This window comes from Lutra lutra, chromosome 3 (assembly GCF_902655055.1).
Source record: "Lutra lutra chromosome 3, mLutLut1.2, whole genome shotgun sequence".
NCBI classification, from domain to species: domain Eukaryota; kingdom Metazoa; phylum Chordata; class Mammalia; order Carnivora; family Mustelidae; genus Lutra; species Lutra lutra.
Window position 1 is genome coordinate 198,257,348 of NC_062280.1, and position 11,824 is coordinate 198,269,171.

General features: G+C 55.8%; 1 long non-coding RNA gene across 1 annotated transcript; it reads right to left on the reverse strand.

The window, feature by feature from the left end:
- Positions 1 to 5,582: 5,582 nt before the first annotated feature.
- LOC125094824 (uncharacterized) lies at positions 5,583 to 11,030 on the reverse strand. The gene is made up of 2 exons (XR_007125712.1): positions 10,546 to 11,030; positions 5,583 to 7,624 (listed from the first exon to the last, which is right to left on the reverse strand). It is a non-coding gene; the product is annotated as an uncharacterized LOC125094824 (long non-coding RNA).
- Positions 11,031 to 11,824: the final 794 nt, after the last annotated feature.

Genomic DNA, 11,824 nt, shown 5'->3' on the forward strand with positions numbered 1-11,824 from the left:
TCCCCTCCAGCCCTCCTGACCCCTCCCCCCATCTCCCTTCCTCCCCCTCTCTCCCTACTCCTAAGTTAACAGCTTTGACTTGGAAATGAGAACCAAATTCTTTGATCAGCTCATTATGAAATTCACTCCTTTGTGATTTTTTTTTTAAAAAACTGCCAAGCACCTCCGCATTCCTTATGGAAGACCTCCATGCCCTGTGCCCTGTTGATGGTGTGTGTGGGTCTTGGTCCTAAATTTCGCTGTAACTTGGTCCATCTGGCTGGTTTCAAATGCCCATCTCCCCTCCCGTTTGAAGGCGAGATCACTGTGGGCGGCTTGCGTGGAGGACTGCTGTTTATTTTCTGATCTTGGGCTCACCACTGCCCAAGCCCAAGGTCATGGGGCGGGGGAGCCCGCCCCCCAGGGCCCAGGGCCTCACGCAGCTCTGGGCTCAGGGCCGCTCTCTTGCTCCACAGGAACCGCGGACGAGCTGTTCCGCCACTAAATCCATTTGGCTCCATTTAGGAACTAAGTACAGGAAGGTAGTTATTGTACAAGATTAGTTTCCTGTAGGCCATAAATTGGCAGTAGCCGAAAAATACAGGATGAATTTATTAGCGTGCAAGGTCAGCCGAAAGGAAGAGCAGGCAGGCGACCTGCTGTTTGCTTTCCTTCGCTGACCTCCTGAACTGCCAGCCTCAGGAGCCCCTTTAACTGCTTAATTACTTCTTAATAGTTTTAAGCAAATTCAAAAGGCTGTGGGTCCAGACGCCTGGAGGGCAGGGCTGCCAGAATAGGTTAGTAATCCCTGTTTGTACCCAGAGGTTGTGACACCTGATTAGAAGCCCGGACCATCTTGGGCTTTGCAAGGGTTTGTGTTTTGTTCGGTTTGTCCTGCCTGCCTTATGTGGTGTTGATGGGCTAGATCTGTACTTGAGAGCTGGAATTCTACATTGGGAATGTAAGAGCAGCTTTTAACAGTTAAGAAAAGCAGCGCATGCTTCCTTGAAAACAGTTACCCTATGGTAGCAGAAAGGTGGGATGCAGTCCTTATAAGGACATTTATCCGTCAAGAGAGAACCAGCCTGCCTTACCTGAGCCTTTCTCACGTTAGAAAGGTAACCCTCCATTTTTCCTTTCGCTGTTTTTTTCAAATGGCTTAAAGCTGTCGGGTAAAATTAGGCCCCACTAGTAGGAGACGAAGTGTTTAGATCTGGTTTTCTAGGGCTTTTGCATGAAAGGTTGTAATTCAAATCTTAATTACACCCAAGATCTGCAGCGAGTTCGGGGAGACCCCCTCCTCCTCTGTGACTCCGAGGGCTTCCCCAGCCTGGCGCCCCAGCGGGAAGGGCAGGGGTTCAGGAACAAGGGAACTGGGCCCCTTCTCCCCACCCTTTCCCAGCAGAAGAGAACCTTGCTGGGAATGTGCTTTCCTAATCTCTTTGGGGAATGCAACACTTTCCATAGGAAAAAGGCATGGTGATCAACGTGTCCTCATGTAGAAAGAGCCCAACTGACTCTCACTGAGGGGGTGACGCCCCCCACTTTGGCTTGCCCCCCTACTGTGCCCTAGGGCAGCCCCTGCTGGTGCCCATAAGCCTGGAGGGGAGCAGTCACAGCCCCCCAGCCTGAGAGGTCGGAGCAGACAGAAGGAGGCCTGGACTTCTGGGGTACGGAAAGCCTGCCAGGGGCTGGGATGCCATTCCTCACATCCCAGGGAAAGTTAGCGCTTCTCCACTGGGTCCGCTTGTCCAAGCTGTGCTGCCCTTATTGAAAAGTTGTAAAGAACTCCCTCCTAAGGACAGATCTGAAACAGATGTTCTGGATGGGCTCGGGGCGTCCTTCCCCTGAGCTCAGGTAAGGGCCACAGAGCAGGTGGGAGAACCTCGGCTCAGGGCCCTGCTGGGGGGTCGGGGACCTAGAAACCCGAGCTGTAGCTGGCCTATGCCGGAGTCTCCGGGCCAGACTCAGCTTTCCCGGACCTTCCCCGAGCCAGCTGTCGCGGCAAACCCAGAAATGGAGGGGGAAGTTCACGTCCTCAGCCATGCCAGAGAAAGTCTCTGCAAGGCTGCCTGTGGCCAAACATTAGCTGGCAGTTTCTTCACTGATCCGGGAGGTGCGTCTCTACGCAGCCCACACCCACAGTCCCTAAAGAGACAGCTTTTCCTCCCCGTGTGGTTCTGATAGGTTCCTGCCCCTTTTGCCAAGCTCTGCCCTTCTGCCCGGTGTCCTGTTTCGGGCTGCGTCACGAAAGCTGCGTAACCAGCTGTGGCATTGCTCTGGGGATGGAAAGTGGAGACCTTTGCTCCTCTATAAACCCACGGAGGCTCCTGGCCTTGCCGCCCGTGATGACGCGTCCTCCCGCTGACGCGGGCTGCCACCTCCCAGCTGGGGCACGAGCCGCGGCTTTGACCCACCTGCCTCTTCTTACCCAACAGCACTGTGATGGTGCACCAAGAGGGTCCCCTGGAGTCCCTAGTCACATCCGGGGAGAAGTCCTCACCCTTACACGGGTCACGAGGGCACAGAGCCCACCAGGTCCTCAGCCTCAGAACGGCACGTGACTGTGAAACTGGGAGGCAGGAGCACAGACAGGAGCAAACGGAAGCTTCAGGACCACCGTGGGCCCCATGTCTTGAAAGACTATCAGAAAGGACAGATTGATTCTTTTCACCTGCCCATCCCCCCAGCCCTTTGCACACACAGGCAGCTGGTCCTTGACTCAGGGAGACTGTGTGCTGCCCGAGTCCAGGAGTGAGCAAATGCTTCTCTCGGTGGCGAGCTCAGAAAATCCCGTTTCCGCAGCCCAGAGAGCACATCTCAGGCAAAGCCCGAAAATAACCACGAGCGTCCAGCCACCGTCACCCATCACGAGGGCACGGTCAAAGCTATTTCCAAGCCAAGAGGACAGACAGACCTGGGCAGTTTAAGACGCGGCAGTGTGGCACGGAGGGAGTGAATGAATGGCCAAAGAAACACAGGCGTGCGATGGGCGAGTGCTAGGTGTTGCCGACCTAGTGCATCGGAAAACACTGCGTAGTGTTGGTATATTTTAAAAAGATCTTCTTATCATAAAAATGAAGGAACAAAATGCAGTTTACTGTACAATGGAATATTACCCAATCATTAAAAAAAAAAAAAAAAAAAGGAGAGGGGAGATGGCGTCTAGATACAGACTACAAGGTTGAGCCCGTATGAAGGAAGCCACGTCGAAAGGCCACATGATGCATGATTGTGTTTCTTTGAAATGCCCCAGAAAGCCCACATCAGTAGACACAGAAAGTCGTTCAGTGCCAGGGGCTGAGGGCACAGAGGAGTGGGGAGTGGGTCGAACGGATACGGGGCTCCTCTTCCGGATGATACAGACATTCTGGGATTAGGTATTGATGGGTGTGCAATTCTGCGACCACACTGGAAACTGTTGACTCCTCCAGTGTAAAAGCATGGATATTATAATATCTGAATGACCCATCAAAAGAAATAACATTTTTAAAAAGGGCCAATGGCAGGTGGAAAGAGGAAGGACCCCTCGTCCGTTACACCTGCACACGGACTTTTCACGCTGCAGCGCTTTGACGCAAGAACCCTTCCAGAGCAAAGCACACCGATCCGGACCAGTCCCTAGTGTCCCAGGAACTTCCTAGATGACCCAGTTTGCTCTGCACCCGGCCAACTCACAAGTGCTTTCTGAGTTTCAGTTTTAATGACCCTGCCGTGAAGAGGCCTCTGGACGGAACTGCCAACTTGGGCAAAAACTTAGTTGTTGGAATAACTTGGGCCCAGAAACCACACACGTTCGTCCGTCTCATGACACACCCTGAACTCAATGAAATGCGTTTTCAGCTAACTGGGGTCAGGGGACTTTCGTCCTGCTCTCTACAGAGCGGCCCTCCTTGCTTCTTAGCTGGGTTTGTGGGCAAGCTGATTTCTCAACCCAGGTGTGCTGACTCCCTGTTCCCTTATGCACATCCCCCACGCCCTGAGGGCAGCAGAGCCCCCTGGCTCCAATCCCCAGTTTCCACATCAGCCGATGTTGAGTAAGAAATCATATTTCTTAAGTGCTTAGACTCCAAGGACAGACATACAGGGGAAATGGCACGGTGTTCCTACAGCCACAGATCTGGAAGTGGACCCAAAGGAGATAAGCAGAGGTAGAGACCACAGGGACCCTGATTCCCCCGGGGCCGTAGGCACTTTGGTGGGTCTGTGGGACCCCCTCGACAGCGGCAGGTGGAGAAACAGAAACCACAGTTACCAGGGCCCCCGCGCCCTGTTAGAACTCACCCAGATCCCCGGTTCCACGCTCTTCACCCAACCCTCTGCCGACTTCGCCCGGACAATCCGGGGGGCACGCCCATCTGTGTCTCTCTCACCCTCACACCTGCTGTTACTGACTGGTTCACCCACAGCGTGCCTCCTGGGGGGGGCGGTCCCCAGTGCTCAGGCCCCCCACGGAAACAAGCCGAGGAATTCCTCCTGCATCCTGCCTGGTTGGAGGTTGGCTGGTTGGTGGCGGGAGGTTGGCTGGTTGGTGGCGGGCAGTGGGCCGGTTGCCAGTGTCTCAGCCATCTCTGAGGGTCTGTTCCGGCCTCGCTGAGGTTCCAGGGCCCAGAGACACCGCCTGCCACGTGGTAGAAACGTCACGCGTGTGGGCCAGAGGAATGAATGGAGCTTAGCGGCGTTTTATAGCTTGAATCTGAGACTTCGATAAAATCAAACTGCAGGCCCCAGAGTTTGTTAAAGGCTGAGGACCGTGATCCCTGATGCCGGGGACCCCGCCACGATGGCACGTGCTTGTCACGGGGAGTTGGGCCATCTGGGTTCTCGGCCCGGCTGCCCGGGATGGTCGCTCGCCCCAGCAGGGAAGGCTGAGCTCTGGGTCCGTAAGGGACGGGTCAGACAAGCAGGGGCAGGGCAGGCAAGGGATGCAGAGGGGAGCGTGCCAAGTTGGAAAGCAAACGAGAGGATGGTGGGGTGAGCTCTTCCCAAGGGTGAGGCTCCACGGACAGGCCTCGTGGCGAGCTGGAGCTCTGACCAACTCCCCCCGGAGCACAGAGCCATCCGCCAGCCGCGGGCTCTCCAGTGAGCTGAGCTTCCAGGACCGTCTGAGAAGGACAGAGTCCAAGTCCAGTCCCTCAGCGTCAGACATCTCATGCGCAGACAACATTTTCTGTGGTCAGTGTTTCAGGGTCATGTGCCACGGAAAAGGCGAAGCCGTTGCAGCATGAACAGAATTAACAAAAGTCCCAGAGTGTATGATCTAGCTATGGTTCCATACCGGAGCCTCCCAGAAGGACGAATAATCCTCCAGATTATTTCCTGAAAACTCACATTGATATGGTAAAGACGATTAGCCATGGGTTCCCACTACAAAACTACAAGTGAAGCAGGGACGGGCGCCTGGGGGGCTCAGTCCTTAAGCATCTGCCATTGGCTCAGGTCATGATGCCAGGATCCTGGGATCAAGCCCCACATCCGGCTCCCTGCTCAGTGGGAAACCTGTGTCTCTCTCTGTCAAATAAATAAATAAAATCTTTTTTAAAAAGTGAAGAAGGGAATGCTTTGTGATATTTTAAAAAAAAATACCAACAACACTGCAAGTATACCAGATAAACAGATTTTATTCACAGTGAGAACAATAACCTCAACTACTTTTGTAAAAGTAAAAGCAAAATGTCTGAGTTTCCTTTTATTTTGTTTGTACTTTGCAAAGTGACTGAGTCTGTGTGATTGAGACCATGCGAGGACAATCTCCGGGAGCCAAGTATGGGCACAGCCGCCCCACGGGCATCACCCCACGGGCATCACCTCGCCGCTACCCCTCGCTGAGACACTTGTTCCCAGAGCCAACGAGGTCCGGGACCGGCACTGACCTCAGACGTTCTGGTTCAAGCACCCCTCAAGTGAGCCACTGTCCCCAGAACCCCAGGACAGCTGTCATACATGGCAATGTGGGGGACGTTTCTTTTCTTACACACTAAAATATATGGAGGCTTTAATGCAGTAAACAGAGCAAACACGGAGGCTAACCTATGTCCCTGTGGTGGGCACCAGCGTGGGCTCACGTCACCCCAGCGCTGCCGTTGATGACCTGGGCGGCCTCGGCCAAGTCCCTGGCCTCTCTGCCTTCATGGTGTTCACCATGACATGGAGACACCACACCAGAGATTTGGAAGCCATCTGCCTGGAAATGAAGAGTGAGACCATAGGCATGGGTGTGATATCTGGGAGAGAAAGACAGAGGGACCAGCCTGGGAGGAGAAAGGCTGGGAGGACGGACAGGAAAGCCACTGGAAGTAAGGAGCACGAAAAACCCAGGGAGCTCAGGGTAGCAGGAGCCGATGGGTCAGGGGCTTTCTGGAAGGGCAGAGCTATCCCCGGGGTCAGACGCTGCGCCCCTGAAGGAGGACAGTAGGACTAAGGAGAGGACGTCGGCTCAGGCATCCGCGTGGTCCAGAGCCACACTCGAGAGCATGGTGCAGTTCTCGGGGGGCAGGGCCAGTCGTTGGTAAGAGACAGTCCACGGGTCTGTGGTTCCCAACTGCCGTGGTCCTAAAGGTATGGTCCCCAACCAACAGCATCAGCAGGACCTAGGAACCTGTTAGAAATGCAGAGGGGGAGGTTGGTGTGGATGTAAGTGTGGGGGTTAGTGTGAGGGAAAGTGTGTGTGAGATGGGAAGGAGGCGTATTTCTGTTTGAAGGAAAAATCTCTGCGAGGGTATATAACAAGAAGCTACCACTAATCAGCAAAACTGAGCAAATGGGGTTCAGAGTCTAGCAGTCATGAGACTGTCTAGAGATGCTGGTGACTAGTACACTTGTACGCTGTGAGGGGTACAAGGAAAATAGGGGGTATCTGGACACGGTCAGTGCATTGTGTCAATGCTGACATCCCGGTTGTGCATGTAGGTTTGCAAAATGTTCCCATGGAGGAGCGAAGGGGAAGGATGTTCATCCGCATGGTGTCCCCTTCCAGGGGCTGAAGTCCCAGTCCCAGGCCATGATGTGGGAGGGAGTCCTCCCTTTGGGGCAGAACGACATAGCTTTGGTTTCTGTCTCTTTTCCGGCAGTGGCCAGCTCCTAGTTGGCTGGTGGTGGTCCCTGGAGGAAGGGTTTCGCACGCCTTCGAGACTAGAAACTACCATGCAGGTGTATATGGTGACGGAACATTTTTGCTTGGGGTTTTCTTGGGGAAGAGCTTTTCCTATAATCATCCGTCGTGATAGCCATTGGCTGAACTCGGTGCCTTCCACAAATCAGTGATCTCGGTTCTTCTTCCTAGAAATCCAGGCTTATTAATCTTCTTTTCCAGCAGACGAAAATGAAGTCCATGGCCATGAGAGCATGTCTAAGGTCCACAGCTGACAAGAGCAAGACTGTAGGGTTCCGACCTGTAAGCGCTTTCCAGGACAAGTCTAGCGTGTGCGCCCACGGTCACGTTTGCACACGGGCACACACGCGCACACACGCACTGCCTGCAAAGTTCTGGATCCCAAGTAGTTCATTCTCAGTCTTCTTTTATTCCTTCCCAAAAGTTACTTTTTCTCCCCAAAACAGTCATTTCAAGCACAGGGTTCTTCAGGATTAAGAGGCTATCTTTAGAACTCAGCCTGACTCACACACTTCCAGTTTCCTCCTAGAATACCTATGAAAACACAGAAAAAGATAAAACTGCAGCACAGAAAAGCAGGACGGCCCACCAACCCGCCGCCAGGATCTGGGAGGCGAGCCGGCTGAGAAGGACAATCGCGTGTTGAACCACAGCCCAGGGCCGGTGCGGGCCAAGGCCTGGGAACCCGAACCGCGGCAGCCCAGACCAGGGGGAGGCCCGCTCCCCCACCTGCGGCTCTGTCCCCTCTCACGAGCTCCTCGTTGTAGGGAGACTTGGTCCCTAGGCCCCCAGAGCACGGCAGCTGGGGTTGGAGAAAGGTGGATGATAAATAGCACAGAATCCGGTTTGTGAAGCAAAACGTTCTAAAACCAAGGCGAACTCCCCAGATGTCCCCCCCCAACTGCGAGCACCCCGCGATCGCCGCCCCGCTGATTGCCCTCACCCGGGTCTCTGGAAAGGCCTCCCCGCTCCGCTCTTGGGTGCCCCCCCCCCAGTAAACCGCATGGGGATCCGGGCTCTTGACAAATACCCGCTGGAACCTCCTTCTCAGGGGCTCCCACAGTCAGAAGCGACACAGCCTGAGCTCCCCTGGGCAGCCTTCCTGCCCTCAGGGCCACCCCTCCTCCGGCGTGAACTCTGAAAGTCTCTTGCCGACGTCTCTCCCCAGACACCTCTCACCCTGAACGGGTTCTCAGTCCCTGTTCACCCGGTTCTCTTCTCTCTCTGCCCAGAACGTTCCCGCCCTGTCTCTTCTCCTATATCTGGCCCGTTCCTTGTCACCCACGAACAGGACTCGAGGAACGCGTCCCCACCAGCCAGACTGGGGAGGGCCCAGCACACCCGGGGGATATTTGTCAGGACACATCACAGCCACGGGGCTGCTGCGATCTGGTCCTCCGGGGTCCTGCTCTGTCCCCTCCCGGGGAGAACCACACCCACGCGTTCTGGACACGCACAGGCCCCCCAGACACGCGGCAGGAGGGTGAGGCACGGCTTCCCGCCTCTTGCAGCCGATGAATAGCCATCCTGTAACCAGCAGCACCGTCGTAGACAATGGTGGGCGTGCCACGGCTGTGGTTTCTTACTTTCTTCTCCCAGATCCAGCCTGGGTTTTGACAGAAACGTGCATCCCCGGGAAATGGGTCGCCAGACCAAGGTCGGGTAAAAACACGTGTGAAGAGCGTACGGTGAAGGGCAGGGGTGGGAGGAGGAGGGGACACAGGTAGAGAGAGCGGCGGGAAAATGCAGCATCAGCGGTGCACAGAAGGCCAGTTCAGGCTGGTTCTCGTGTGTCTCCCACAGGAGTGAAGACACGAGAGCGACAGAGGGCGGAGGTGGTGACCAGCCGACGGAGAAGCTCCGTGAAGGGTTCCCGTCTGTCTGAGTCAGCGCGGGCTGCTGGGACAACCCCACCGGCCAGTGGCTTCTACAGCAGTGATGTGTCTCTCCCAGTCCCGGGGCTGGAAGCTGGAGACCAGGGGGCCCTGGGCGGCTCTGGAAGGAACCTTCCTGGCTCCTTCCTGCGTCCTGCCTGGTGGACGGGAGTCCTGATGCCACTTCCTTCTCTTATGAAGACACTCACATCCCCCTGTGTCCCCTCCTCGTGACCTAATGTGATCCTTGTTACCTCCCCCTCCAATGCTATCATGCGGGGGCCATTTGGGGACGAGACACTCAGTCCCTCACAGAGCACCAGCCTTCTCCTCCCCCGAGAGCTTAGGAGAGGCAGGAACCAGTAGCGGTGGGTCTGGGGGACAGTGATCCACACAGGGCATTCTGTCCTGGTGGTTTCCGTTGCAGGTTTCCAGTGACCCCGGAGAAGAAATGACCCTTGCAGAGACACACAGAGGACCTGGCCCACTGCAGCACCAGTGCCCCGAAGCTTGGACTCCATTAGTCACAGCCACGTCCCTTCAGGTAAGGACCTGATCTCGGGGAAGACCCGTGAGTGCTCAGGTGGGAGGGGACGGCCAGAGAACTGGGGGAGACCCTCGGGGCAGAGGAGGGACGCCCAGACCGCAGCAGGTGCTTCTGTCCTGAGCACATGCAGAGTCCTGCAGGCCACCGGGGTGTCTCGTGATGGACGGTAGGTGCTGTCAGCGCCCAGTGCCTACGTAATGCCGTTTGACTATTTTGCTTCATAAAACAAAGAAGATTCGTTAGTTTCAGCTGTATAAAATCCAGCGCATATGTAGGATAATGTGACCCTGTTCCCAGGAACCTGGAGCCAAACTCGGCCGCGTTCTTCTCCAATGTGTTCTTACTGAAGGTCCAAGGACATTCTACTGCGTCTCACCGCATAAGGAACCTGCCAGCGCCCGGGTCTTGTCGCATTTCCAGCCCCCCCGGGGGCTAATCCAGCTCCGTGGTGAGGGAAACTCCAGGACAAACCTACAGTTGCCCCAAGATGTGGAGCCCTCCTGGAATATACAGCATCCTGGAGCAAGGGCAGATCTCAGAAGATCTGCTTCGCAAGACAGACATGTGGCCGAGAGACAGCCAGCCCCTCGCTGGAAACCGGACACTTAAGAATGGACCTTCCCCTTGTTCTCCTCGCCTCGGGTTCCACAGAGTCCCAAACGCAAGCTGCAGGGCTCTTGGAGCCCCGAGGACGGAGGGCTCAGGTGCGGTCTCTGTGGGGCTCAGGCCGGCGGCCGCGGCCCCGGTGCAGGCGGAGACGCTGCTCCTGTGTGAGAAGGAACTTGGCATGCGGTCAGGTCTAAGTTTGTAACCGGAGCAGGAAGGGGCGGGTGTGTTTTGGCACGCCAGCAGGTCGGCCGGGGGGACAGGTGATGTTTACTGCAGGGCGCTGGGGGTGCGTGGATCTTCTGCGGCTCCGGAGCGGGAAGAGCAGCGAGTCCCGCTGAGCCCCTGCCTCGCCAGGCCCAGCCCGCCCTGCTACCTTCAGGCCAAAGGGGAGAGTTAAGCAAGCGTCTGAAGAAAGAGATTAGTACCTGGAGCCCACGAAGCCTGTGTCGACAGGAGTCAGTGAAGGGAAGGGTTGAGAAAATAGGCTGAGCGAGCCGGCCCCAAAGTCCCTCCCGAGAAGGGGTCCCACTCCGCGGGGTCCGCCCTCTAGGTTGGTTAAACCGGCAGGAATCTGCAGAGGATGACTACGGAGGGCAGGGCCGCCCGACCTTGGGAGGAGGGGAGAAGGCAAGGGAAGGAGAGGAGGGAAGGGGAGGAGGAGGAGGGAGGAGCATTGGGGGATGGGGGAGGCCGGGAGGGGGAGGCGGGGGGGGAGGCGGGGAGGGGGGCTGTAGGGATAAATGCAGGCTTCCAGAGCACCTCTCCTCTGCGCTGCTGATCTCCGCTGCTCGCTGAGTAATCGCCACCAGGTGTGGATGAGTCTCTCAGAGCAAACGGAGCCTCGTGAGGCCAAATATAGACGACTCGGGCTGGAAGGCCCTGGGGCAAGTCCTGACTTTCACATTGGAAGGGTAATGTCCTAGCTGACACTGGACCCTGGGACAGCGGGGCCCGCCGGCTGAGGCATTGAGCAATCCTCTGCGGCCTTTGATCAATGGAAAGAGCAAATCCTCAATACATAGGAAAAAAACAAAACAAAACAAAATCAAGTAAAACCTATCCCTCCTCATTTTCAGTCACTCACACACGGTTTGGGAAACTTGCCTCAACGCATGTTGGTGACGACCCCACAGAGACGTGATCTCTAAACAGGGGTCCTCAAAATCACGAGCAAAACATCGCAAGGTTACAAACCGCGGCGGAATTCCACTATTTCACCCTGTCTTCCAAAGCAGGGTCTTGTTGGTAGTGCTTAAAAGTATGCGAAGACTGAAAGCTCGGGAGAGAGAGTCAGCGCTGGCTACGGGACACGTCAGAGGGTCCTTGAAAATGCAGCTGTCCCGCGAGCCCATCCGCTCTGCCCACGGTATTCTAGAGGCTCGTTACCGCTCCCTCTTCCCTTATCGATTATGTGCTTTCTGGCAAATCGGTGCTAGAATGTGCCGAAGATTTAAGGAAAAGTTGTTGGGGAATTTTTGAAACTGAGAACGTTGTACCCATTCTCTCCACTCTGTGTGCGGTGGAAATGTCCTTGCTTGCGTTCAACAGCGGAAGAACCGTGGCTGAGCTGGTGGAATGTGAGCTGACCCTGGGAGCTCGGCCGGAGGCCCGCCGTCCCCGACATCGATCGTCCCCGGGTTCTGTCTTTGGCTACGTCAGAATGTACTTTTCAGACCCCGGACTCTGTGCTCTCTGCCCGCAGGA